We start from the raw sequence: 26,705 nt of genomic DNA on the forward strand, positions 1-26,705 counted from the left end.
ATTTCTAATTGACATCTATATTTCATGAAGACTCAGCTGTTGCTCCTTGGTGATAAGTTGACAAAAGTAGTTTAAATTTCACAGGAGAAATAATGCTGAGATATTTCAACCTTAGCAAATTGACATCCTGTATACTCTCTCAGCCAGGGCTGTCTCAACAGGATGGTGGGGCAGGGGTTGGGGCTTGCCTGGAGAGCTCCAACCCTATGTTGTTTTTTTTTTTTTTGTCTCAGTTACCATCCTTCCTCCTTTTGCTACTTGGATGCATTGCATAGTGTTTCAGCCCAAGACCCTTGGGGAAACAAATGTTGATTTCAATCCTGGTGGGCAGCCCTGTATGGCCATGTACATCTGAGACTCCAACCTCTCCAATTCCCACTGTAGCTGGGATACGGAGATCCTTATCTGGCATAGCTGAGTGAGGAAGGATCATGACAGAGGGTATGACACATAGTATGAGATAGTGGCCAGCATCACTGCTTTACTGAGTGGGACTAGAGATGAAAAGGAGAGGGAAACACTCATCAGAGCATTTTTCTCTGGAGAAATGGCTGAAGGAGACAGAATAGTAATTCTATTTTTTACTGTCTCTTGACTAAAAAAACAACATAATGAGAAAAAGTTAAAGCATCCCTGGCCATGGCTTATAAGGTTAGAACTACCCAATGGAGCATACAAAGATTAATTAAATGTGGATATTGTAATAATTGTACCAGGCAACATTTCTCAAACACTTGCTGTGTTCCAGGTCTGCTGCTAATTGTTTCACATAGACTATCTCATTTCAACTGTCAGAATAGCCCCCACGAAGAATGTATTATTCCTGGTCTGTTTACAGATAAGGAAACTGAGGCTCAGAGAAAAGGAACTTCCCAAGGCATCTCACTGATGTAGAGACTGCTATGTGGTCAACAAAACCCATTTTTTTCTTCTTCCTGAGCAACTAATTGAATTCTGTTTTTGGTTGCCTGTGCAGTTAGTTGTGACTATGTGAATGAATTTTGACCAATAGATTGCACATGGAGATGGCCACACAAATCTCCTACCTGATCCTCTGCCCTCTCTTACCCTATCTGGCAGCTGAGTGCTGAGGACCCAACAGAGAATTTCAGGGCCATGGGTGATGGTGAAACCACAAGATGGAAGGGAACTGGATTCCTGAACGATCAGAAAAAAAACTTCTGACCAGAAATACTCACTTTGGATTTTGTGTGAGCAAGAAGTCAACTCTTATTGTGTCAATATGCTGAGATGTGGGACTTGGTGATAGCAACTAGTGTTATGCATCCTATGTCATTCACACAGACTGTCAGCATTCTTGTCATGGAGCCAAGAGTCTATGAGCCACTGCATTGCTGCACTGCTCAAAAACAGTGAAGATACAAAAGAGCAAGTGACAGTGTGTTTCTTCAATCTTCTTGCTTTCATTCTTAGTGCTCTTAAGAGATCTACCTATCACTTTATTATGGTCTTTGGAAGAATGATCAGTGGTGGATATGAACAGATGCAGGAATGAGGTGGGCACTGGAAATTTTGGAAGGGAAGTGGAGTACAGGAAGGGCACTAAGCTGAATCAAGTGGTCAGGAAGGGAAAAAGGAAGGTAAGTGCTAGGGCAATTTGTAGCTCAGATGGATACCTGATGGGTCAAGAGGATAGGATGGCTCTTGGTGTTTTTTTATTATTGTTATTGTTAAATAGTTCCCATTTCTTCATTGAGATATCCCCTTTTTTTTCTAATTTCTAATGGTGTATTTTTCTTTAAACCTTTGAATATATTTGTAAAAGCTGCTTTAAAGTCCTTGCTTGCTGATTACAATGGTGCTGTCATCTCTGAGTCTGTTTCTATTGATTGATTTTTTTTTCTGATTATGAGTCACATTTTCCTACTTTTTTGCATAGCTAAAGTTTTTTGATCCTATGCTGTTGAGTGCTGGGTTCTGTGGAGTGCTGAGTGAGTGTCCTGGCAGGCATTTAACTTGCAGTTACTTGTAGATCAGTTTGACCCCCTTGGAAGCTTGTTTTGAAGATTTGTTGGGTTGAGTCTAGAGTAGCCTTTACTTTAGAGTTAGTTTATCTCTACTCCCAAGATGTGATATTTCAGGGGTCTTAACTCATTGCTTGGAACATGGAGTGACATCTTTCTAGTCTGGTCGTTAGAACTCCAATGTTTCCCTGTCCTATTCAAGCTCCAGAATCTGCATTTGGCTCACAGCACACCACCCCTCTCTATTGACTACTCTTTCCCAAGACTCATGAATTCACACTCTGGACATATGCAGTTTAGTATTTGGCCAAAGGCTCAAGGGAAACTTTATCTAGATTTGTGGAACTCTTTCTGCGTACACCTCAATCCCCATTGTATCCTGTCCCTTATACTCCATCTACTGCCTTAGACCCAAACTCTGATTTTTGACTCCTCACCTTGGTGAGACCACCATGGTCTGTAAGGTCTCCAGCTATCTATAGTGTGTTTTGGAAAGCACCTCTGGGTAGCCAGCCAAGGCAACATGGGTCTCACCTTGTATGTTTCTCTTCCCTCTAGGGCCATAGTCTTACGCTGCATTCCAATGTCTAAAACCAGTTTTTTCCCAATTTCAGAGTGGCTTATAGGGGGAAGGCTGATCTGAAACTTGGTACTCCAACATGATGGGAAGCAGAAGTTATTCTCCTATTATTCTGATGCTCTTGAGTTTGCAGAGTCAACTGTCTCTTCCCTCCCTTCATACTCACTCAATGTTTGTTGTTGCAAGCAGGCTGGAAGGCTCTTTTAGAGGAGAAGCCATCCTGTGCTGTAGATGGGTTCGAGATCTCAGAGGGGGCAATGAGTGCACAACAAGAGGCCTTACCAAATGGGGCCAGCATTGTTTGGGGTTGGCTTCTCAAGTCTGTTTACTTGGCAGGATGAGGTTTTTTGTTTGTTTTCAGTACGGAGTAGGATGGAGCTATGAAGAATAGAAGGAGGTGTGAACTAGAAAATCTGGGGACCAGACACATTTCTATCACTTAGAAGCTAGGGGGTGTTGGACAAGCCATTTGGATTCTGAATTCTGTTCTCTCACTCATAGAATAGGAGAAATGGTACATTTTTTGTACAGCACCAGTGAGCTCAAGAATGTGAATGCATCTTGTAAGCCTTGAAGCCTCTTATATACATGAAGGGTTTTTCCTGTTAAGGATGTAAGGTGAGGTATAGAGTTGGATTTGCCCAGAGCACCAGCATCCCTTTGGAGAAACCCCAGATTGCTGAAAGAAGCAACCAAGAGAAAGAACAGGGAGAGACTCCTTCTGCACCATCCCCCTCTGGGCTTAATTGGTCCGTCTCTCGGGCAGTAGTGAAATCAAGCCTGTCCTCTTAGGTGTGTGTGCTGGGGGTTCTTGGTCCAGAAAATAAACAGGCAAACCTGAGGCCTGCAGGTCCCCTGGAGAGGCTTCCCAAGGCTGCCTGGCCTGCCTCTATGCTGCAGGGCAGCCAGTGAGGCAGAACTTAGGCTAGTTGGTTTTGGGGTCCCAAGCATTTCTCCCTGTGAGGGTTTTGACTTCTCTCCCATTGGCCCAATGTACTCCACTGGCTGCCATACAAGATCAGCTGTACAATTGCCTGAGAGTCAAGATTTGGTAATCTCCCTGGGTCCTGAGAAGGAACAATGGGGACCACCAGGGAGAAGTGCCGCTTTGGTCTCCAGGGCTGACCCCAAAGGCTTAAAGCAGCAGGATCAAGCCATATGTCCTCATTATTTTTTTTAATAACGTTTCTTTTTTTTTAAGATTTTATTTATTTATTCATGAGAGACACACGCAGAGAGAGAGAGAGGCAGAGGGAGAAGCAGGCTCCACGCAGGGAGCCCTACGTGGGACTCGATCAGGGGTCTCCAGGATCACACCCTGGGCTGCAGGCGGCGCCAAACCGCTGCACCACCGGGGCTGCCCCATATGTCCTCATTAATCCAACATTTGGGTCACAGGGTGGAGATGCATATAGAGCCTGGTTAATGACACGGCATAACTCCCCTCCCAAATTATAATTCTGAGACTTGATGGCAGAGGAAATTTAGTTATTGAGAGCCCACAGTGGGGCAAGCAGAAAACAAAGCAGATTTTGGAAAAATGAACACATTTACCTTGTGCATGGAGTTCTTGAGAGCATAATGAGTTAATGTTAACATCATCCTACTCTCTTCCGCTATCCAAGATTAAACTGGAAATAGTAGAGGTGGGGTGAGAGGGGACAGAGCTCTTTATGGAATTTTGGGCATGATGTGGGGTTTTACAGCTTTCTCATTAACCTTTCTTGAAACCAAGTTATGTGCACATCCCATTCCCAGTTCAATTTTGTTTGTTTGAAAAATGAAATTTAACTCTAACTTAACATAATGATGTTAAACACCTTTCCCAATGTTTGCAACATAGCCCTGCACAGCTGTCACATTTAACTGGCTCAAACCCCACCCCCCCAAACCCAAAAAAACCCACTACCAAAAAAACTGTCTTTGCAAATTAAAAAGATAATCAGGATTTGAAGACAACAAATAATTGACTGAGGGTTTTCAGATGTAATAGTTTTAATTATGTAATCACTCTGCGGATGTCTGTGATACATTTTTAAGTTCATTTTCCACTGGGTGGAATTTCTACATTCCAGACAAAGCACTTTCCTCCCCACTTGATTTAACAGACAGAGGTGAACTGGCAATAAAGCATTTGGTGGTTTGTTTGGTTCTGTTCCATTTTTTGTTTTTCCCAAACACCGACTTTTCGAGTTTTCTGAATCATGCATGTAAAACATCTGGATGTGAATACATATTGCTTTCTGTGTCTTCCCTGAAATCACTAAAGAAAACAAGCTTTGAGTTACTAGTTGTGTGTGTATCTCTATTTGCAACCCAGGATTTCTAATTAATTGTAACAAACACGCTTCCATCATGGGAAGAGAGCCTCAGCTTCCCCTTTGTCAGAGCAGAGACTCTGCAGAGCAGCCTGGCTGTCAGCGAAGGCTGGGGTTGGGACACCCAAGATTGTGGGGTAATCTCACTGGGATCTCGAGCTGGGGGACTTGCACCGCTTTTGGAAATGCAAGCTGCCTTTTCTGCTTTGGTGATTAACAATTGTCCGCCAAACACATTAGAATAAATTGCACTGTAGGTATAACATTTTTATAAGGTTCCCAACTATTACAAAATAGTTTCTACCCCAGCACTTTCCCCTCTGGCCAGACTGGTGGAATAATCCTGGAAAAACAATACACCTGGAAGTGAGCACAACCTTCTCCCTTTTTGTTCCTCATGTAGGCACCAGTTTGTCCAGATTATTGATGGGGAGGAGGTTGTGTTTAAATGATAAAAAGGAAAAGTAGGAAAGGTGGATGGAAACACCACCACACTTGCATTCTAGAGAAGTGGGTGAGCAGTGAGAAAAGGCATCTTCGCCCATGCTAAAATTTGCCCAATTAAAAGGGACAAAGAAATAGTGGCGGTACTCATAAAACACCATCTCTGAGTGCATGTCTGAGTGGTAGTTCTCTTTCTGACATGTCAGACTGGTAGCCTGGGATCTTTATGAAAAAGTTCTGAGCCGCAAAAAGGCTCATATACTGAAAGAATGTTAATGGAGCATCCTCAGAGCTAAGCTCATGTGCCAAGGCTTTCATGAAACACAATAAGATGACTTGAGAGAATAATTTCACCAGGAGAAAAACTCGGCTGCCCACTAAACTAGTTTGGGATACAGGTGGGGGTCTGCCTCTGTCTGAAGGAGAACCATCCTGCCCCCCTCCTGAGAGGTAACCATAACTGGAAAGACCATGGCAATAAATACAATTTATTGCATTATTTATTTATTTATTTATTTATTTATTTACTTTTCTGAGGGCTTACTATAAGGCATAAGGTACAATGAGATGTCAAGATTAAAGTCATAGTCCCTGATCACTGGGGCCAATTAGTAAGGATAGAAAATTAATCACCATCATCATATATATTACTAAGCATCCATATGTGGAGTGCAGTTTGAAACACTATATATTTTAGTTCCTTGATTCTCACAGCAAGCCTCTGAAGTAGGCACTGTTACTGTTTCTGAGATGTGGAAAATGAGGCCCAGAGAGGTAACTTGCCCAAGGCTGTAGAGTGAGCAAGTGACAAAACTTGGATATGCAGATCTATGTACACAGATCACTATGCACCATGTGAGAGAGGCTGTCAGAGAGTCATCAGTTGAATGCAAAGATAGTTGAGAAGGGAGAGGTCATATTTAGTTAGGGAGAAGGGCAGACTTCAAGGGGGAGGTGGCAGTTCAATGGGCTTGGAGAGATAAGAGGCATTTCCTCAGGTGGAGATCAGGGCCTGGTCGAAGGATGGTAGACACTTATGTGGGTGGACTTTCAGAAGCTGCTCCCTGTTGCAGAGGACTATGTTCCAGTGTGCAGGATTGAAGCTTATTGTACTGTGGGGCCCTATGGTACCAGGGATCACTGGATCCACTAAAGTAGGTTTCTGTTAAAAAGTGTTAATCAAGACAATGTCCACATGGAAGAAAAGGTGAGTGGAGGGTTCCAGAGATGGCAGCGTTAGGGGTATGTCTGGGGAAAGAGAAGCACATACTTCCCTGTGAGTGAAAAGTTGCCATTAAAGATGGAAGAGGAGGGATTCCTGGGTGGCGCAGCGGTTTAGCGCCTGCCTTTGGCCCAGGGTGCGATCCTGGAGACCCGGGATTGAATCCCACGTCGGGCTCCCTGCATGGAGCCTGCTTCTCCCTCTGCCTGTGTCTCTGCCTCTCTCTCTCTCTCTCTCTCTCTCTCTGTGACTATCATGAATAAATAAATAAAATCTTAAAAAAAAAAAAAGATGGAAGAGGAACAGCAGTGGAGGGCCTATAGGACAGCCCTACTGCAAGCATCTTTATATACCTTGTCTCATTCTTTCCTAAAATAACTCTTCAAAATAGATATTATCATCACCATTTTATTGATGAGTATATTACGTCCTGAAAGGTGAAGTAACTCATTCAGGACTGCATGGCTATTTCAGTGCAGTTCCTGGGGCACTTGAGTCCAGTCCTGAATTCTTCCCACTACCGCCAAGGAGGCTAAAGCCACTCGTGCAGGATCTCGAATGCTGGCAACTATCACTTTTAAGTAGAGCAGTTGGGAATGGGAGTCTGAACTGGTGATGGCCGGAGAAAGAAAAAAAGAGGCTTAATTCTAGACATACTGTTGAGTTAAACCAATAGGTCAGTGGTTCTCAAAGTGTTTCCAGGCCAGCAGTATTAGCATCTCCTGGGAACTTACTAGAAATACAAATCCAACTACCAAATTGGAAATTTTCGTGGTGGGGTCCAGAAATCTCTGTGTTAACAAGATCTCCAGGGGATTTTGACATGTATTCATGTTTGAATGATTCTGTCATAGACCATATCGATGAGCTGGATTTGAGAAGTTGGGAGTGGAGTCATGGATGCAGATTAAGGTTAGATGTATAATCAGTCTCTAAACTATTTGTATTCCTATGGCAGTCTCTTCTCCTCACAACCCCTGGCAGCCACCATTCTGTTTTCTGTATCTGTGAAGTTGACTATTCCAGGTACCTCACATAAGAAGAATCATACAGTGCGTGTCTTCTCATGATGAGCTTATTTTGCTTAGCACAATAGTCTCAAAACTCATCCATATTGTGACATGTGTCAGAATTTCCTTTCCTTTCAAGGCTGAATACTATTCCATTGTATGTATATACCACACTTTGTTTATCCATTCACCTGCCAGCAGACACTTGGGTTATTTCTACCTTTTGGCTATTGTGAATAAACCTACTATGGATATGCCTGTACCAATATCTCTTCAAGACCCTGCTTTCAATTTTTTTGGGTATATACCCAGAAGTGGACTACGTGGATCATATGGTCATTTTCTTTTTAAGGAACTGCTGTACTACTTTCCATAATGGTTGCAACATTTTGTGTTCCCAACAATACACAAGCGTTCCAATTTCTTCACATCCTTGCCGACACTTTTTCTTTCCTTTTCTTTCTTTTTTTTTTGACAGAGGCCATCTTAATGGATATGAAGTGGTATCTCATTGTGATTTTGATTTGCATTTCCCTAATGACTAGTGATGTTGAGTATTCTTTCATGTACTCATTGGCCATTTGTATATCTTCTTTGGAGAAATGTTTATTCAGGTCCTTGGCCCAATTTTGATTGGGTTCTCTGGAGAGTTCTCATTTTTAACCCTTTTTAAAGACAGTGATTGGAGAGGTCTGGAAGGGAACCCAGGTATCTGTATGTTATAGAAGCATCACAGATGTTTCTGAAGCAAGTAAGATTTGAGAGCCACTGTGCATTGTGGCAAGAGCTTCACCTCTGACAACTTAATTAAACATGCACATGTTCATATGAATGATTCAAGCAAAAGTTTAGAACTCCCTCATGTTCAATTTCTCTCTATGTCAAATAAAGTCAATGGGATTTTTATGTTGGATCACGAATCATCTAATGCTCCTCCTTCTTTACCTTTAGACAATGGCAAAGAGGCTAACACTGGTCACAGTGGCCAAGAAAAATATGAAGAGGAAACGGAAACCTAACAAAGTAAGAGTTTTGGTTAGGGAGGAGGCTGAAGCTATTTGTCATAACAAAACAGTGAAATTCCTGTTCTTATTTTTCTCAGGATCCCATTCCATGAGCAAACAGAGCAGACATTAAGAGCCTCAGAGAGGAAATACCACACTCAAGATGCAACCAAGAAGAATTAGCCAGAATATGATTCTCAGAGACGGGCTCATCTACTGGATTTCACACAGGACCATGGATGGTGAGAAGTCTGGAGTCCAGAAGTGTCAGTCAGCCAGAGATATGTTGATTGCAAGTGGCAGAAGTGGGATGGGATGGCATGTTACCCACCAGACTTCCAGTTCTCCATGCTTTCAAGGAAAATGGGCTCTAGCAGCTCAAGGGCTGTCCTCCAACAAAGAGATGCAGATACTGGCTGTTGGGAATGAATGCACATGGGGATGGGTTTGTGTGAAAATGACAAGAGATTTTAGGGGACATCGGCAGAGTAGCTGATAGCAGGTGCTATACCCACTCACTCTCATTCAATCTTCAAAATATTGAAAAGTGTGATTTCCAATACAGTGCCTGTAGGATGAAGGGTCAGCTTTGACAGATGATTTGGTGTACATACTTATACAGTATGTATAATAGCATACTGTAGTAGTACAATTTTGATGGTTCATGAATGACAAAAATATTTTGTTGGTTCAATAACAAAAGAGAGTTTAAATGAGAATGGGCCTCGGTCACATAATTTGCACATAAAGCACCTTGAGTGCAAATTTAGCTCGTGATTCTGTGGGTTGGTGGGTGGCTCTACTGGGCTCGGCTGGCTTGGCTGATACCCGTTGGGCTCTTGCATATGTCTGTCTTGCATATGACTGTCTGGTAGAGGGATGGTAGACTATGGCCTTGCTCTCCAGTGTGATCACTGGCAGGTTACTCAGTCTTTTCTCCACATGTCTCTAGAAAGTAGGCTGCCTCAGGCTTCTCACATGGTGATCTCCAAATACACCAAGAGCATATGTGTTACATGCTTTTAAAATTTCTGCTTGTGTCACACTGATTAATGTTCATTGGCCAAAACAAATTAGACAAAGCAATGGACAACCTCACGTCTAGAGGGCACTTCCAAAAGGTGGACGTGGGTGCAGAGAGAAAAAGAATATGTGGCCATTTATTATCATATTTACTCAGTTATGTTTTGTGGGTGCTTGTGCTTATACTCAATGTCTCAGAAAACTTAACAGCTTTTCAAAGAAGTAGACAAAAGGGAAATGACTACATTCCTTTGTATAAAATTATTTATTTGAAGCCTTGAAATATAAGTGCTCTTTTAAAATTATAAATCCATGAATACATTGTCAGGATTTTGAGACCTAAATGCAGGTGATACACCTGGTAAAATGGCTTTGGACATTATAACCTCTCTAGATACATGAGTGTTTATACATTTCTGAGAAGGATAATAATTAACTCAGATCGTAGAATATGTTTTTCAGTATTCTTCTGTGTGTGTATGTTTGTGCGGGGCACATCTGGTCACAGTAAGTCCCTACCTTCAAAAGGGCTTTATATCCTTCCTTCCTTTTTTTTAACCTTTTTAAAAATTTACATTCAGTTTGCCAACATATAGTATAACACCCAGTGCTCATCCCATCAAGTGCCCTCCTCAGTGCCGGTCACCCAGTCACCCCATACCCCTCCCCACCCACCCCAACCTTCCATTTCTGCAATCCTTTGTTTGTTTCCCAGTGTTAGGAGGCTCTCATGGTTTGTCTCCCTCTCTAATTTTTCCCACTCAGTTTTATACCCTTCCTTAACATGGGTGGTCATGACACATTCAATTGTTCCTTTCCCCACATTTGACTCTTAAATCAGTTACAGGATTAACCAATTTGAGGATTACAATATTTATTTTTTATTTTAAAAATAATGGTAACCGGGGTACCTGGCTCAGTCAGTTAAGTGTCTTCCTTCAGCTCAGATCATGATCCCAGGGTCCTAGGATACAGTCCTGGGTTGGGCTCCTTGCTGAGCAGAGAGTCTGCTTCTCCCTCTGTCCCTCCCTCTGCTCATACTCTCTTTCTCTCTCTCTCTCAAATGAATAAATAAATAAAAATATTTAAAAAATAAAAATAGGTGGCCCAGCGGTTTAGCACTGGCTTCAATCCAGGACGTGATCCTGGAGACCCGGAATCAAGTCCCACATCGGGCTCCCTGCACCGAGCCTGCTTCTCCCTCTGCCTGTGTCTCTGCTAATCTCTCTCTGTGTCTGTCATGAATAAATAAATAAAATCTTTAAAAATAAATAAATAGATAAATAAATAAATAAATAAATAAATAAATAAATAAATAAATAAAAATAAGGTGACATTTGGATTCAAACCTGATAAGGACTCTTTTCTCACTTGGAATTAGGTCCCCCTGTTTTCCACCCAAAAGGGTAGTTTGCAAGGCATTTATTTCCTTTTTCTCTTTACCTTGGGAACACATGAAGTGTTCACATTTTCTGTGCTTTGCTCATCACTGTGGCAAATCAGCATGGGACTGATTCTGTCAATGAATGAACCAGAGTCTGCACAACAAAATCATCTGAAGGCAATGTCACTCAACATTTGTGAACATTGCTTTGTTCACTTGGGTACACCTATATTCTTTTACCATGTGATTACTCCTAAAACAGTATTGTTATTTTTAGAGAGAGACAGAGAGAGCATGCGCAGGAAGTGGGGTAGGGACAGAGGGAGGAGAGAGAGAATCTTTAGCAGGTTCCACGCCCAGTGTGGAACCCAACATGGGGTTCAATCTCATCACCCTCAGACTGTGACCTGAGCCAAAGTGAAGAGTTGGATGCTTAACCGACTGAGCCACTCAGGCACACCGTAAAAAAGTTTTGATCAAAAAGTAATTGACACATTTCAACAAATGTGTGGCCAGCAACATTCAACAGGAAAGTAACCTAAAAAAAGATGCTTGTGATCCCAAAGCAGACTGAGTAATAAGGATCTTTTCCTTTCTCTCTGCGCAAATATTTTTTAAGTCTCTTCTTGAAGTGCAGCAGTGTTCTGGAACCTTCACCATAGTTTCTGCAAATCTACTCTTGTCCAAAACTGGGCATATGGTTTTTATACGAGACACCACCCCTCTTTCCTCCCACCACAACCCTCGGGATCTACCTTTTCCATTTTGTTTCTTTGTTGAATGTGCCAGTGATGGGACCTATGTCCAGAAAGGGATGCTTTCAGTTTTGAATAAAGTCTGTGTCAGAATCTGTTCTGGTTGCCCGGCCTCAGCAAATAGGATCCCAGGGTGGGGAAGACCCAGGCCACCTGCCTACAGTGACATAACTACTCCACGGTAAATCAGCTTGGCTCTGCATCGGGCAGGACTCCACCTGGTTCCATAAAGACAGCACGTCCGCAAGACCCTGCCTACTCTTAAAGACTCACTTGGGAAATAGGAAGAGGCCGGAAGCCATGACAGGCAAGGGAACTTGGACTCTCCAGCCCTCACACTGTCCTAGCAGAAATGCTGTGAGCTGAAGACTGCAGCCGGTGACAGACAGCTCCTTATTTGTAAGTAGTTAATGTTTCTTAGCAAGCACTTCTGAAAGAAATTGGTATGTAATGACAGCACTCACTGGAAAACAGGCCGATTAGAAAATGCACTAACTTATCTGGTATTCATTTGAAAAGTAAATGGATGCACGGCAAGGTGAGAGTTCACTATCAATTCAAATATTTTCCCATAACAGGCTCTCGCACTCCTGCTTTAATTCAAGCAGAAACACAAGTATGAATAATCAAACTAGATGACGCTCATCAAGAACCTTTGTGCCTTGTACCATTTCAAATGGTCATTGAAGCTTAATGGCAAAAAATTTACATTCTTCCTTTAATTTGTATTCTATTCCTTCCTTCTGAGTGATGTGATTGTGGCTTGCTGCTGCCTGCTGTATTATTTTGATGCAAATGCCGTGTTGTGTGTGCCTGAGTCCAATTTCCTGGCCTTTGCTAGGAAGAGGAGTGACTTCGAAAATAGTTCAGAATCAGGGTTATTTAAAGAGTTTATAACTACTGCTTCTAATGAGTGAAGCAGTACAGTTGACGAGCCCACCGTTTGGAGGCACCTTGATGGCTCTAGGTTAACAGATGCGGGGGAAACAAAATAAAAATCAACAGGAAAATCACTGTTTACTCGTCGTCTCCCTTTCCCCAGCCTCAGTACAGACTTTACTCCGATGGCCTGGCCGTCTACAAAAGAATCACAGAATTTGTAATTCAAGCCAAACCGCCTTTCCTGCGCCTTCCCCTCGCTGGGGGAGGACGGCTTTGCTGCCACACAGGGGTGCTGGCCAACGCCGCAAACACTGGGCCCCCAGGGCCGTGCGCAATGTAATGTATGCACGAACTCATTTATGATCCTGTGACTAATTTCCATTTCTTGTGCTTAGAGTTGCCGGGCTAATTACAGGGATGTTTCCCTAACTTTAGTAATCGCGCTCTGAGCCTTCGCCAGGCGACGGAGCAAACGAGCGAGGGCGGACTGCGCGGCGCTCGGAGCGGGGCGCGCCGGGGCGAGAGGGGCCCGCGCCCGCCACGCAGGGCCCGCGTCGCTGATCACAAGCCTCGCCGGCTTTGACCAGCGCCCACGGGCTGCAGCGGAAGCATCTGGAGACCTGTTTGATGGCACGCCCCGTAGTTAGATGGACTGGCTTAATTAGGAGAAGTTTCGGGGCAGAGGGAAGCTGGCGGGGCCGCGCGGCGATCTGACGGTTTGCAGCCTCCTCCCCTCCCGGGAGGTGCGAGCGCAAGGCTCGGCCCACGCGGGGGCGTCTGTGCCTCCAAAGCGGCCCCTGCTCGGGCGGGGGCACCCAGAGGCCTGCCCCTCTGCCGCAGCCTGTCCAAAACGATGGCGATGGCGGTCACGCTCTTCAGCTGCCCCCTGGCCCCCCGCGCCGCCCTGGGAGGCAGACAGGAGGGCAGCTCAGATGCGGTGGCCCCGGGCGGCGCTTGCAGCCAGTGAGGCTGGGACCGGGGTGGAGGACTGAGGACCGTGGATATTTCCCTGATGTGGGGGCCAACATCCAGCACATAATTCGAGGTTCCAAGCATACACGTAGCTATTTAGAAACCTAAATGACCCGATTCCATCAGTTCGAGTTTTCAGGCAAACTTAGAAACTCTGGCCTTGACCATGTCTAATTAGGCTCCCCAGGGAGGGCAGAGGGATGAGGCCAGGGCTGGAGCCGTAGGTACCACACACATCTGGGAGCATCTACCACTATCAGGTGGGTCTTCTGATAATCAGACGCCACAGTGGCCAGAAGGAGAAAGGAAGCACAACAGTCACTAGTGCAAACTCACCAGGTTTCATTTGCTCTCATTCTAGAGACTTCTCTCCTCCCACAACTGGAGGCAGCAAGGGAGAAGCTGAAGGTGTATGTGAATGCATGTGTGTGTGTGTGTGCATGTGAGGGGGGGGAGAGAGAAAGAGAGAGAGAGAGAGAGCAGTGCGTGTGTGTGAGTTGTTCTCAGCTGGGCGATTTTTGCTTTCTGGAACACCAAGGCTATTTATTTTTGACATCAGGAAACATAAAAAGATTGCAATAATCTGTTCCCACTTTACCAAATTAAAATGGTTCCCTCTGCTTTATAGAGATGAGGTGATTTGTACATCAGGCATTCAAGATATAAAAAATGATCTGTCCCCTAAATATCTCATTAGATATCAACATTTGATGAAATGCACTTCAAGCCACTCATGATATCAATTTTAAACTAAGCCAACCAGGTAACCTGCATCAAAACAGACCATGCTGAGGACAATACTGTTGAATTTTTAATGTACCATTGGAAAACATTAACAGCCTTTATTTTGAAATTCTAAAAATGGATTTCAAATGCATTTGAAAGGGCTTCTTCAACATAATGATGAAACTTACTTCAGAACTACTGCCAAATCCCTATTTAAAGGCTCTTCCCAGTTAAAGAATTAACATTTCAGAGGACATCACCTTCAGTTAAATAAAAAGAAAAAAAAATGAGGAGAGAAAATTTGGAGGAATGCACCAGGACTCAGACATCAAACAGGACATTTGTAGGGTAAATATTCCTGCCAGTATGGCTCCCCAGTCAACCAGAAAGAAGAGGCATGAGCAAATCCCAAACGTTGTGGTGAATTAGCCCAGGCTGAGCCTAGAATCCCAGTCAGCCATGACAGAATGAAGGGTTCCTTACTGATGGGTGTGTTTCCCCTGAGAGCAGCCCTCACTGAAAAAAAAAGTCCTCCTTTTATCCATTCAAGTGAGGCTGATGTGCTTGCTCATGTGATGTGGAAGAAAGGAAAGCAACAAGAAATGTAATTATTTTGCCACATTCTTTTTAAAAAGGTTGTTGTTCCTACTTAATGCAAAGTGGTTTACACTGCCATTATGAAAGGAGTCCGCTGTCCTTGGTCTTTAAACTGTGAGCACTCTGAAGATTCAATGCCAGCCACAATGGCCAGTTACTAATAGTTTGATGACAAACTGCACGGAGAGCTCATTTCAGACCTGTGAGAAACACAGACCTTTCCCTGTTCTTCCCTTCCAGCATTCTTGGTGCCTTACATTTTCACTCCATTTTGTGAGGAAAACCTTGTTTTTACCTCGAAAGAAAGAGAAAACATTTTGGAGGGTCTCTGCCCCTCAGTCATCCCTGGCTTCCTCCCCCAGTGATTTTTACTTAATTGAAAGCTCCATGGTACATGACTCCAATTGTGTAATTCCTCTGAAACCAGTTCTGGACAGTCGGACCTCTGAGTCACACCACCCTGCCTGTTGGGAGAGTCGTTGCAGGTGCCTGTTAATTACCGTGTGAGCAGTTGCTGGTTCTGGGAGAAGCGTGCCCATTTCTCTCCCCATCCCATTTTGTGTTGAAGATGGTTTGATGCTAAGGGGTGGACACCTCAGAACCCCCAAACTCTGCTCCTTTTTGACCCACCCTGCAGCTGCAGAAGGGGCCCAGATGTTCCCCAACAAAATGTCATTTGTGAGTAGGAGATCAAAAGCCCTCTGATAACTCACCGGCCTTCTCATGCTCCTTGTGGCATCCCGAGGAAGAAAAGGATCAAAGTCAGAAATAGAGGCCATATCACTGATGAATAATTTACATGCACAGTAGGTGGGAGTGAGTTTGTACATGAAGGTCCTTTTGAAGAGGAAAGAAATTGCTGCCTTTCCAGCAAACATTGACTTTGAGAGAAGCCAATGAGAGAAACCCTTTCCACGGGAGGGTTTGGCTTTGCTCTGACCATGACCACGGTGCTCTAAGAGTCACATGTGTGCACGAGGGCAGGACTTGCGGGCTGCAGAGGCTTTTAAAACACATGTTTGTTCATCCAGTGCCTAAGTGGTAGAAGAGCCCAAACTCTGTATCAGAGTTTATAACTCGAGCCAGAAGCCTGAGTTGAAAGAATTTCCACATGCCCTGGTTTTGCTTATCATGAAAACTACCTTCCCCTACTGTGTCCTCTCTCATCTCTAGGGGTTCTAATAAAGTTATGTGAAATTAAAGACAGGCTTAAAACTCCGAATCAGAAGAATCACACCAGATTTTCCTGCAGAGCAATAATTATATTTGGAACAAAGGTGCCTTTAGGTATATGTGTATCTGGATTAAGTGAGGCTGCTGGTATTCTACTAATGGAAATGTCGTCTTTCTTTTCAGGATGTAGGCATAAGAACTGGCTTTTGAAAGCAGCCAAATTCATGTTTGTGAAAGGAAAAAAAAAACGCAGAAAGAAATAAAGATTTAGTTAGCTTTTTATTTAGGACCAAGTATGTTGTTCTCCCCATCTATCTTAATTTTAGATGCTGACATCATTCGTGCATTTTAAACTATTAATCACTTCCTTAAAATAATCTCAACACTCAGCTACAATAAAATAGATTTCTTTCAAAGCCCCTTACTTAAATGTGCTCAGTGCTACTTTCTGTATCATGCAGGTCAATTTAATTCAGTTCAGCTCTATCTGCCCAGCCAAACAATTGCTTTTCAGTCTCTGGAGAGTGTGGTGAAAGCAGCCAAGAATACCCATCTGGAGATGGCCTTGGACACTTTTGCTCATAAAAACTTGACACCCTAAGTCCCACTCTTTATTAATGTCTTGTCAAAGAGATAGTCAAGATTTCTGAAAAAAGTCAATGTCATATAAATCATGATTAATGATTCAGCAATGAATGAGATGACAAGTGGGAGAATGGAACATTTTAAGAATGATACCAGGACACCTAGTTTACAAGTAGCCCTTCTTGGAAGAGTTGCACCTCTTCACCTGCAGCCTGCTTTTCTCTGTAGCTCCAGACCAGGTGAATTACCTGTGGAGCCGATGGTTTAGTAATACTGCATGAATGATCTTTATCTCTGTGTCTGTCTACCCATACCTCTGCTCATGTCTTGATTCCCTGCCTCCCTTTTACCTTTATGGCCTCACTACTTGTTTTTTCTTGCAAGGTGTCTTAATTTTCAGTTCTCTGGAAACAGATCGGAGATTTTGAGTGCAAGTAGTTTATTTGAAGAGTTTCTTCAGAAAGTACAGGTAGAGAAGAATAGAAGAGAAACTAACATGTTTGCATTAATAAGCAGGTTGCAGGTATGGGCTTCTGGGGCTCAATCCTGCTGGACATCAGGGAAGTAATGTGGAACACATCTCACAGTTGTCCTATCTGAGGGACAGGGAAGCCAGAGTATGTATGCATCAACTCTTGTTTGGCATTGGTTGAGGGGTCAAGTACACCCCTTCAGCCAGTGAAAACCCCCTCTAAGTTTGCTGACTTGCAAACTGGGAATGGTGCATGCCAAGAGGAAATGGAAGGAGCACTGTTTCTGCTAATCAAGGTAGGGTGAAATCACTCAGTGCCAAGACATTCCTCCAAAGGCCTGGCTTCTAGCCTGATTCTGGAGCTAGCAGATTGGTGCATGATGTCTTCAAGTCATCACCTCCTTGAGCCTGTGTTGTGTGAAATTGACTAAAACTCTCCCTGGGGTACTATAAGCTCCAGCTGGAATCCACGGTGGCTTTCTCCACCCTAATGTACTGCTCTAAGGACTTCTTCCAGTTTGCCCATCATAGCTATTACCCCACAATCACTGTGAGGCAATGTTCTGGACTTCATGCCCATCTCTTGCTCTAGAAGACAGTTGGTTGGATCAGGGTGCCTGATCTTAGGCAACCAAATACGAAAGTCGGTTAGAAACAGTTTGAGGCTTGACTTGAAAAGACATGCTAGGCCAATCTGAGTGCCTCTTTCAAGGATCTGAGCTAAGAAGCAGAGGATATGTGCCCATGAGTGATGGAAACAGCAGCTGGAAGGTCACAAGGTAGAATTTTAGATGTAAAGAGCAAGATAGGATCAAGGTCAATGAGGTCATTGACCCAATGTTATTATACCCTCAGTGCCTAGCATAGAGTAGGTTCTCAATAAACATTTGTTGAGTAAATGAATAAATTAATTGTGTAGACTGAAGTAATAAGATGTAGCAATGGTGAGTAACCAAAGGAAACCAGTTGGAGACAGAATAGTCAGAAGAGGAATTCACTCATGGCAAGCTCTATAATGAAGATAAAAATGGTTAGCCTATCATATGAAGCACCCAAGAAAGCAGAAGCATGGAGACCTTAAGTGACCTTCCCAGGATGATACAGCTAGTGCCAGGTGGAACAAGAGTTTGGACCAGACTGGGTGCTCAGGAAAGCCTGTTGCTAGCACTGTTTCACCTCTGCTAAAAGCCCAAGGCCTCCTTGCATCTAGAACAGGTCTCAAAGTCAACTGCCATGAGGCCCAATGATATTTCCACATCTGGCCATAGATTTTTATTTGACTACATCCTTCTGCTGCTCCATACTGGTACTTATAAACATTTGTCCTCCTTGTCTCTCTGACTAGAGACAACTTCAGTGGCTTTGTAATCAAAGAGCAAAATTCAAAAACAGAAAAATAGATAACACTGAACATGTAGTCCCTGAAACTGTCTTCCAGATGTTTGCCTGTGGTCTGGCCTGGTGCCTTATGGGTACCAACTGGGTGCAGTACTGCTCCCAGAGAACATTTGCAGAACAAATTCTAGTCACCAGGAACCAAGTTATTCATCTATCTTAGGTGTGCTGGTTATCTTTTGCTGCATAACAAACCACTCTGAGTCTTAGAGGCCCACAAACAACGACGACATTCATTTTGCTCATGAATCTATGGTTTGAGCAGGCGTGGCAGGTGTAAGGGGTAGAATAGTGTTCCATTAAATAAATTCATGTTGAGGTCCTAACCCCAGTATCTTAGAATATGAGGGTATTTGGAGACAGGGTCTTTATAGAGGTGATTAATTTAAAACAAGGTCATTCAGGTAGACACTTATGCAATGTGACAGGTGTCCTTATAGGAAGAAAAAATTTGGATCCAGGTGTGAGAGGGGAGGGGAGACCATGTGACCTCCAGACAAGGAGAAAGGCCTGGTATAGACACTTTCTTCCAACCTTCAGAAAGTACCAACTCTGCCAACACCTTGATCTCTGACCTCTAGTCTCCAGAACTGCGTGAAAACAAATCTTGTTTAAACCACTTAGTCTGTGGTACTTTGTTATGATCACCCTAGCATACTAATATAGCAGGGCAGGGATTGCTTATCCATGCTCTATGTGGTGTTAATTGGGCAAGCTTGAAGGGTGGGGGCTGAATTCACCCAAAGTCTCTTCACTCATATGTCTGATGGTTGGTGCTGGCTGTTGGCTAGACATTAGCTGGGTCTGTCAACTGGAACACCTCCATGTGGCCTCTCCACATGATGGGGCTTTCTCAAAACATCAAAATGTCTGAGTTCTGAGGGTAGAACCAGCCAGGTGGAAGCTGCTCCTTTTAAGACCTTACTCAGAAGTCACTCATCAACACTTCTGCCACATTTTATCCATTAGCAATGAGTCATAAAGATCAGTTCATATTCCATAGGAAGGGAATTAAAATCCCTACCTTTTGATGGGATGAGAGTCAAAAACTTGCAGATGTATTTTCAAATCACCACATCAGGAAAACCAGTCAACATCCTTGTTTTAACAAAGGCCTTGGCAGACTGTAAGTCACACCAGCTTGGACTCCTATCATAATGTTTCCTACTTTATTCACATGAGTACAGTTTGCAGAAATGACACACTCCAAATGTGTGCATAGGGGAGTCATTGTATGTGGTCAGCAGAATCTAGTGAACTGGACATTGCCAGATATTTAAAGCTAATACAAAACAAAGTATAAAAACTTCAGCACTGTCTATTTATGGAATAGAGGTTACCCTAAGCTGCCCTATTTGAACCAATGGGCCACAGGAAATTTCAGCAGGCAGAAATTGGCAGTATCCTGACCCCACCCCATGGGACTGGTTGTTTATTTCCATTGTCATAACTTGACAACTAAATCAAAGGTTGAAGTAGATATGGCATTTGATAGCCAATATGGATAATGACTAATAATATTTCACTAAGGTTTCATGCATTGAAGAAAAGTTTGTGAGTATGCGATAACATGTTAGAGTAGGGAACTGGAATCTGAGTGTGCAAGGAGACAAACTGGGGTATGTGTAACTCGCCACTAGAAAGCTTCTGTCTCTGACTTCACAGTAATAAGGAAGCCTTTGATTAGGGAAGGAAATAGGACTTCTCTCCTCTCTACTTGGGAACATCAGCTACCTCTCCATCTTTTCTCCAACCTTTCTCACAACTGTAGTCCAAGTCAGCCAGTTGGATAGTTGGAGATTACTCCACGAAAGCTGTGGATGTTTCCATTACCAACCCAAAGTCTTCTTTTCTACGACAGGAAGACTGAAAGCTGCTATTCCCCAAGAGACGGCTCCTACTTATTCTTCCATTAGGGGCACCTGCTCATGTCTGCAAATCACCGGGACACCCCATCACTCTCGGGAAGCATAAATATTAATGAATGTGTGGTCCAGGCATTGAGGGCCACATAGCACTTATTATAAGAGAGGAGAATGCAGCAAGCCTGTGGAAAGCATCATTAGTGAGGCACGTGGTGGATGCATTAAGCAGTGTCTTCACCACAGAGATAGATGGCTGGGGAGGGTGAACTTGAGAAGTGAGAGCATCACAGGAATTCAACTGGCATCAGACTCATAATTCCCAGTTGCAAAAAGCCCTTTCATCTGGTCCAAGTCTGACTCCTCTGATTAACCTAGTAGTGATGTAAAAATGGTGGCATCTTCACTCTAATCTGAGTTTGAACTCCATCCAAATTAGCAAAAAGGACAAAGGATGGAGGGAATACAATCCATCATCAATGAAGTAGGAATCTGAAACAGTATCACACCCCAGAGTATGAATCATTGCTGGCAAATGCCAAGAAATCGAGGCTGAGATGAGGGAGTAAGCTGACAGCTAATACACGCTGCCTCAAACTCTGATAAGGATATGTATTTCTTCAAAAGTATTTGTCAACATCAAGAAGAACATATCCAAGGATTTTTAGAGTGTTGAGATCCAGTTTCATGGGCAGCCCAGGAAAGAGGTAGGGAATGCTCTTATCTCTATGAAAAGATATCCACTGCTTTTAGTGAGGTCAGGGATGGAATTTAGCTAAAAAATGAATTTGTACCCTGATAGTCTGTTTCTGTTGCCTGTGACCAAGGGTTCCACTCAAAAAACAAAACAACACAATACAAATCCAAGAGAGGAAGCTAGGGGAATGGTGCGGAATGGACAGCCAGAACCCTATCACAGCCCAGATGGCATGCACCCTAAAGAGCTTACTATGAGCAACGCTGGTCCAGGAACACAGACTTGGGGAAAGATGTGCCCTTAGGGTAAGGAAATTAAAGCTACAGGAAATAAGTACCAGAAAATAAAGACAAAAAGAGAGACCGTGTATAGGCTTGAGATCATCGCATGAAATGAAATGGAAAAGTTGATTATAAATAATTAATACAAAGAGGATGATAGATATTGGAGATAAAGGAGACTCATGTATCCACAATTATGGTTTCTGAAGAAGAAAACAGGAAAACGGAGCAACATACTTAAGAATGTAATAGAAGAAAATTTTACTAAAATAAGGAAACATTGAAAGAAAAATATGTTCTAGGGACGCCTGGGTGGCTCAGTGGTTGAGTATCTGCCTTTGGCTCAGGGTGTGAACCTGGAGTCCCAGGATCGAGTCCTGCATTAGGAGCCTGTTTCTCCCTCTGCCTATGTCTCTGCCTCGTTCTTCACACCCTCTGTCTGTCTCTCATGAATAAATAAATAAAATCTAAAAAAAAAAAGAAAAAAAAGAAAAATACGTTCTAGAAAAAAAAAAAGGATGTACAATGATCAACACTAAGTTATATCCTGGAGTAGCTATTGAACTGCAAGGTGAAAGAAAAAATTATAAAGACATCCAAGTAGAAATATTTCAACATTTAACACGTTTTGAGTGTCCTCTATGTGTCAGACCTGTACTAGACTTTGAGGATTCCCCACAGAGGACAAGATAATCAAGGTTCCTGCCCTCGTGGACTTTTCTAGGGTAGGATTTGGGGTGGGTAGGTTGGAAAACAAAAAATAAATAAGTAAACAAATAAGATATTTAGTATAATCATTTCCACCCAAATAGGCCACCTATCCATATTTTGAACACTTGAGCTGTGTAAGTGTGTGGAGAGATGTCCAGAATGGTGTTTATCAAAAGTTGAAAACTGTGATTTCTAGAAAGGTTTTGCTTTTTTTCTTTTTGCTTTTATGGATCTCTCAAAAATGAGCATGTGCTTAAAAAGTCTAAAAACATTATCCTAAAATTAACAAATAAAAGCATAGTGTTGGGCCCTTTGACTAGTGACTCCTTTCCATTCCTGACCTTCTTCGCCCTCTGTGGTCGACAAGATGGCTCAGTCTAGACGGTGAATAATTACATGTCTACAGATCATCTGACTGAGCTAGAGGCTAGGAAAAGAGATAAAACATCTGGTGTTGTAAGGATTCTGGGAATATGTTCTCTTGCCTGCTATCTTTTAACTTTTTAGGAATAAGACTTTTGAAGCCAAGCTCTCTGCCAAAGATGGGGTCAGAATTCAAGGATTAGGAATCACAATCCACCGATAACTGAGATCAGAAAACAAATACTGCCTCCTGCAAGCCAGCCAGCAAGGTGGGCTTGCAGAAGACTTTTTTATATTTCCTTACAATCATCACTGGCCTAGCTCTTCTAGGAAAACACTAAGTGTTTTGGCTATGGGAACTTGGTTTAAGGAGCAAATGGCTGATTTGTGGCATGCCTACTGTGTGACAGGTACATCATTTCTTTTAATCCTCATCAGAACACTATGGAATAGGTATACCATTTCATACCTTTCAGGTTCACTGAGGAAGTGTGGAGAGGGTAAATAAGTCACCCAAAGCCACACAACTACTGAGCAGCAGAGTCAAGAATCAGGTCTGTCGGGGATCCCTGGGTGGCTCAGTGGTTTAGCGCCTGCCTTCGGCCCAGGGCATGATCCTGGAGTCCAGGGATCAAGTCCCATGTCAGGCTCCCTACATGGAGCCTGTTTATCCCTCTGCCTGTGTCTCTGCCTCTCACTCTCTGTGTCTCTCATGAATAAATAAATAAATCTTAAAAAAAAAAAAAAGAATCAGGTCTGTCTGGGAAATAAGCATCTCTTCACACTGAAGGGCTTCCAGACAAGACTCCTGCCCACAAAGGGAGGGGTTTGCTAGGCATTCAAATCCTTCTGGTTTTAGGAGTCAAACCAATTTTAAAGCTACAGGGAGTGGGAAGAACAAAGATTTTGGTTGGTGTTCCTAGTATCCCTTATAACTGATCTTGTAACACAGGAGCCAACGACTTAGGGGATCTGTCATGGCTTGAGTCAGTTTGCAAGGAGCCAGAAGACCACAAGACAGGAAAACAGCAGACTGTCATTGCATATCTCCATATGTCATCCTGCAGATGCCCAGATTCAAATGCTGAGTGAGGAACTCTGGCAGGATTTGTAATAACAAAAACTGGAAACAAGCCTAAGTGTGCATCAGAAAGGGAATTGTTAAATAAATTATAGTCATACCTAAATTGTAGTCATGGAAAAGAATAACATCAAGCCTTTTATACTGGTATAGAAAGGTCTCCAGGACATTTAGATAAGTTAAAACACCAAGATGCAGACCAGTGTATTTTTATGCTCTTATTGACATAAATATATATATATATATATAAAGATATAGATATAAATATAGATATAGATATAGATATTAGGGCACCTGGGTGGCTCAGTTGGTTAAGCATCTGCCTTCAGCTCAGGTCATGATCCCAGGGTCCTGGGATCCAGCCCCACATTGGTCTCCCTGCCCAACAGGGAGCCTGCTTCTCCCGCTTCTGTTCTGCCTGCTTGTTCTCTCTCTCTCTGTCAAATAAGTAAATAAAATCTTTTTTAAAAAGGTAGATTATATGATAGGACAATCCTGTTTTTGTAGGTCAAAACATTTCAACAGTGGCAATTTAATATGCTTCAATCTACAATGTATGTGTAACAGACATACACATGTTCGCTAGTACATAAGAAACTAGTAATAAGATAGCATTCTGGGCAAGTGACTGGGGGCTAGAGGTCTGGGATAAAGAGGACAGGCAATTTACTACCAAGAGCAAGTATTACTTTAATAAAATAATAATGAAAAAAAAAGAAATATACTTAACACCTTAAATTTGAGGTTATAGGTTTCCCAATTTATGACAAATTCTTGATCCAAATATTAAAAAACTTGAGTTAGACTTTTCATTTCATCAAAATCTAATGTGAGAGACAGAGCATGCTTACTTTTTTATTTTGAGAACACTTTAAGCAAGAAAGATCCTTTAACCAGCACAAAGCCCCACTATGCTGGTGAGAAGATGGATTGGAGATGGGAACACAGGTTTAGAAAGGGGAAACCAATTCTGTATACAGTCTTCTTTCTCCTGTTGTTGTTTCCTGCCCATGGTACAAAGTTCTTCCAACCCTCTGCTTTTTTCTTTCAGGAGAAGAAGATAATGATGCAAGATGACCATCAGAAGAGGTAACACTAACCATGATGCCCAATCAGATCTTCACCTAGTTGGGTCAGAGAAATAATATGGTTTAAATTCAGTGATTTTGTTGGGTCACAAAGATGACGTCAGCTGGGGTCAAATGGCTCTGGCTCAGTTATATCAATTGTGCAAAGGCAGCCCTTGAAAATGCTTGTCTGGGCATCAGAATGGGGCTGGAATACTTTAATGTAAACTAAGATGGTCTCAGACAAATAGTTATTTTCACACAGAATTTTAGCCCCAGGAAGGATAATAACTGCAGTGGATTCATCCCAGTAATGGGCCCAGTTTGTTCATGCCTCCTGCTTACATGCTTTTTGGTAGTTTTTATCACACTGACTCTAGGCTTGGTCATGGAACTTATTCTGGCCAATGGGGCAGGAGCAATGGCGATATAAGCAGGAACAAGAAGAGTACTTGAGCCCTGGCCCTCTCACTGCTCTTGAGGTCCTGCTGAGCTGCCATATTGAATAAGACTGCTGGAAGTTGAGAAAACACATGAGCTGAGCTGAGCCATTCCAGCTGAGCCATCTTACACCAGCCAGACCTTAGTGGACCTGGCAACTGACAACAGCTACAAGAGTGTGCCCAGCCAACATCAACTGTGTCTAGTCCAAAGAGGCAGAATCACCCAGCTAAGCCCAGCCAGATTGCCATTACTTAGGATAGTGACTAAATAAATGATGATTGTTTCAAGTCATTATATTCTGGAATGGTTTATTATATAGCAATGCCTGTCTGATATAACATTCTTGCTTCATAATACTTGATATAAAAATACCAAAAAAATACTTATTTTCAGTTATCTAGAAGTGACATTTTGTTAGTCCAACCAGCTCTTGAATATCTGAATAAATAGACAATAGGGACACAATGAAAAGTCAATGTTCATAGACAATCCCAAGTTCTACAGACTGTTGAAAAAGTTGGTGGTGATGGTTATACAATAGTGTGAATGTACTTAATGTCACTGAATTGTATACTTTTAAAAATGGTTGAAGTGGTAAAGTTTATGTTATATGTCTTTTACCACAATAAAAAAAGAAGAAAAATTATATCATCTGTTACTAGTTTCAACTTTATTCTTCCTTCTGGCCTGAATCAAGTTTTTAAAAAAGGACTCCTGTGGATTTGATCATACCCATCGCTCCTTTGCCAGGGGTGCTAATGAGCAAGGAAAGGGGAAAAGACCAGCAGCAGTGGGGGTGGGGGGAGAATCAAGAGATCTGGATAATCAGTTTCTGGTTAATGAGTCAACTAGCACCAGGGGTCTACGGTTGGTGAGCACTTTTCTCTCCTGCAGCCTTTTGATCAGCTTGGATCATATCAGCTACGATGTGCTGTGGTTCCGCAGTGATACACATCCAAGGCTTACTTCTTCCATACACTCCAAATTAATATGTGACCAACTCTAATGAATGAATCTTGTTTTTGAAAAATCATGTGTACTCTGTTTACTTCTAAAAGAATTCGATGTGATGGAAAGCTGATGGGAAGAGATATTTATACCAGGAGCTGGTCGTTAGGCACTGCCAGTGCCTTTCCATATTCACTCAGCCTACCATGGAGGTCTCCTGTGGCTTTCTGTGTTTCTCTGGCTGGGGAAGCCTGGAGGTGCTAGGGAGTAAATGCCCCCAGGAGTGGCCTACAATGGATGAGGGACAGGAGACAGTAGACAAAGACCCAAGTTCCTTGACCCTTAGTGGGACTGCTAGATATGGTTCTACACAGTCACTTGGAGGTCCTTGGCTGCCCTCAGTGATAACCCTTTCATTACCACAGTTTCTGTTAACTCTTCTCCCTTCCTTGTCTCATGTCCTGCTCTTTCACGTCCTGCTTCCTGGGATCATAAGTAAGCCACATGTACCCCGTTCTCTCTTTCAGCCGTCTACTTTTGGGAGGAGGGAACCCGAATCCAACAGAGTCACCACAATACTTTTAGCTTCTTAGCAAGTAACATTAAGAAAAATACAACCCCTATTATTTAATAGAGCTGAGTAAGAACCATTAGTTTTGAAAATATTCTGCCTTTTCAATTAACTACCTTGGCAGTCGAGGGACTGCTCACTCTTCAGGCCACC

The 26,705-nt window shown here is 42.8% G+C and overlaps 2 long non-coding RNA genes across 2 annotated transcripts in view; one reads left to right on the forward strand and one right to left on the reverse strand.

Moving 5' to 3' along the window:
- Positions 1–8,030: 8,030 nt before the first annotated feature.
- Positions 8,031–25,455, forward strand: LOC140617984 (uncharacterized). The gene is made up of 3 exons (XR_012018144.1): positions 8,031–8,582; positions 8,662–8,805; positions 24,574–25,455. It is a non-coding gene; the product is annotated as an uncharacterized lncRNA (long non-coding RNA).
- LOC140617983 (uncharacterized) overlaps positions 24,256–26,705 on the reverse strand; it is a 36,687-nt gene continuing 34,237 nt past the window's right edge. Inside the window, exon 4 of the long non-coding RNA XR_012018143.1 lies at positions 24,256–24,646. This is a non-coding gene — a long non-coding RNA (uncharacterized lncRNA). The remainder of the gene's footprint in view (positions 24,647–26,705) is intronic.

The sequence above is a fragment of the Canis lupus genome, chromosome 26 (assembly GCF_048164855.1).
Source record: "Canis lupus baileyi chromosome 26, mCanLup2.hap1, whole genome shotgun sequence".
NCBI lineage: Eukaryota > Metazoa > Chordata > Mammalia > Carnivora > Canidae > Canis > Canis lupus.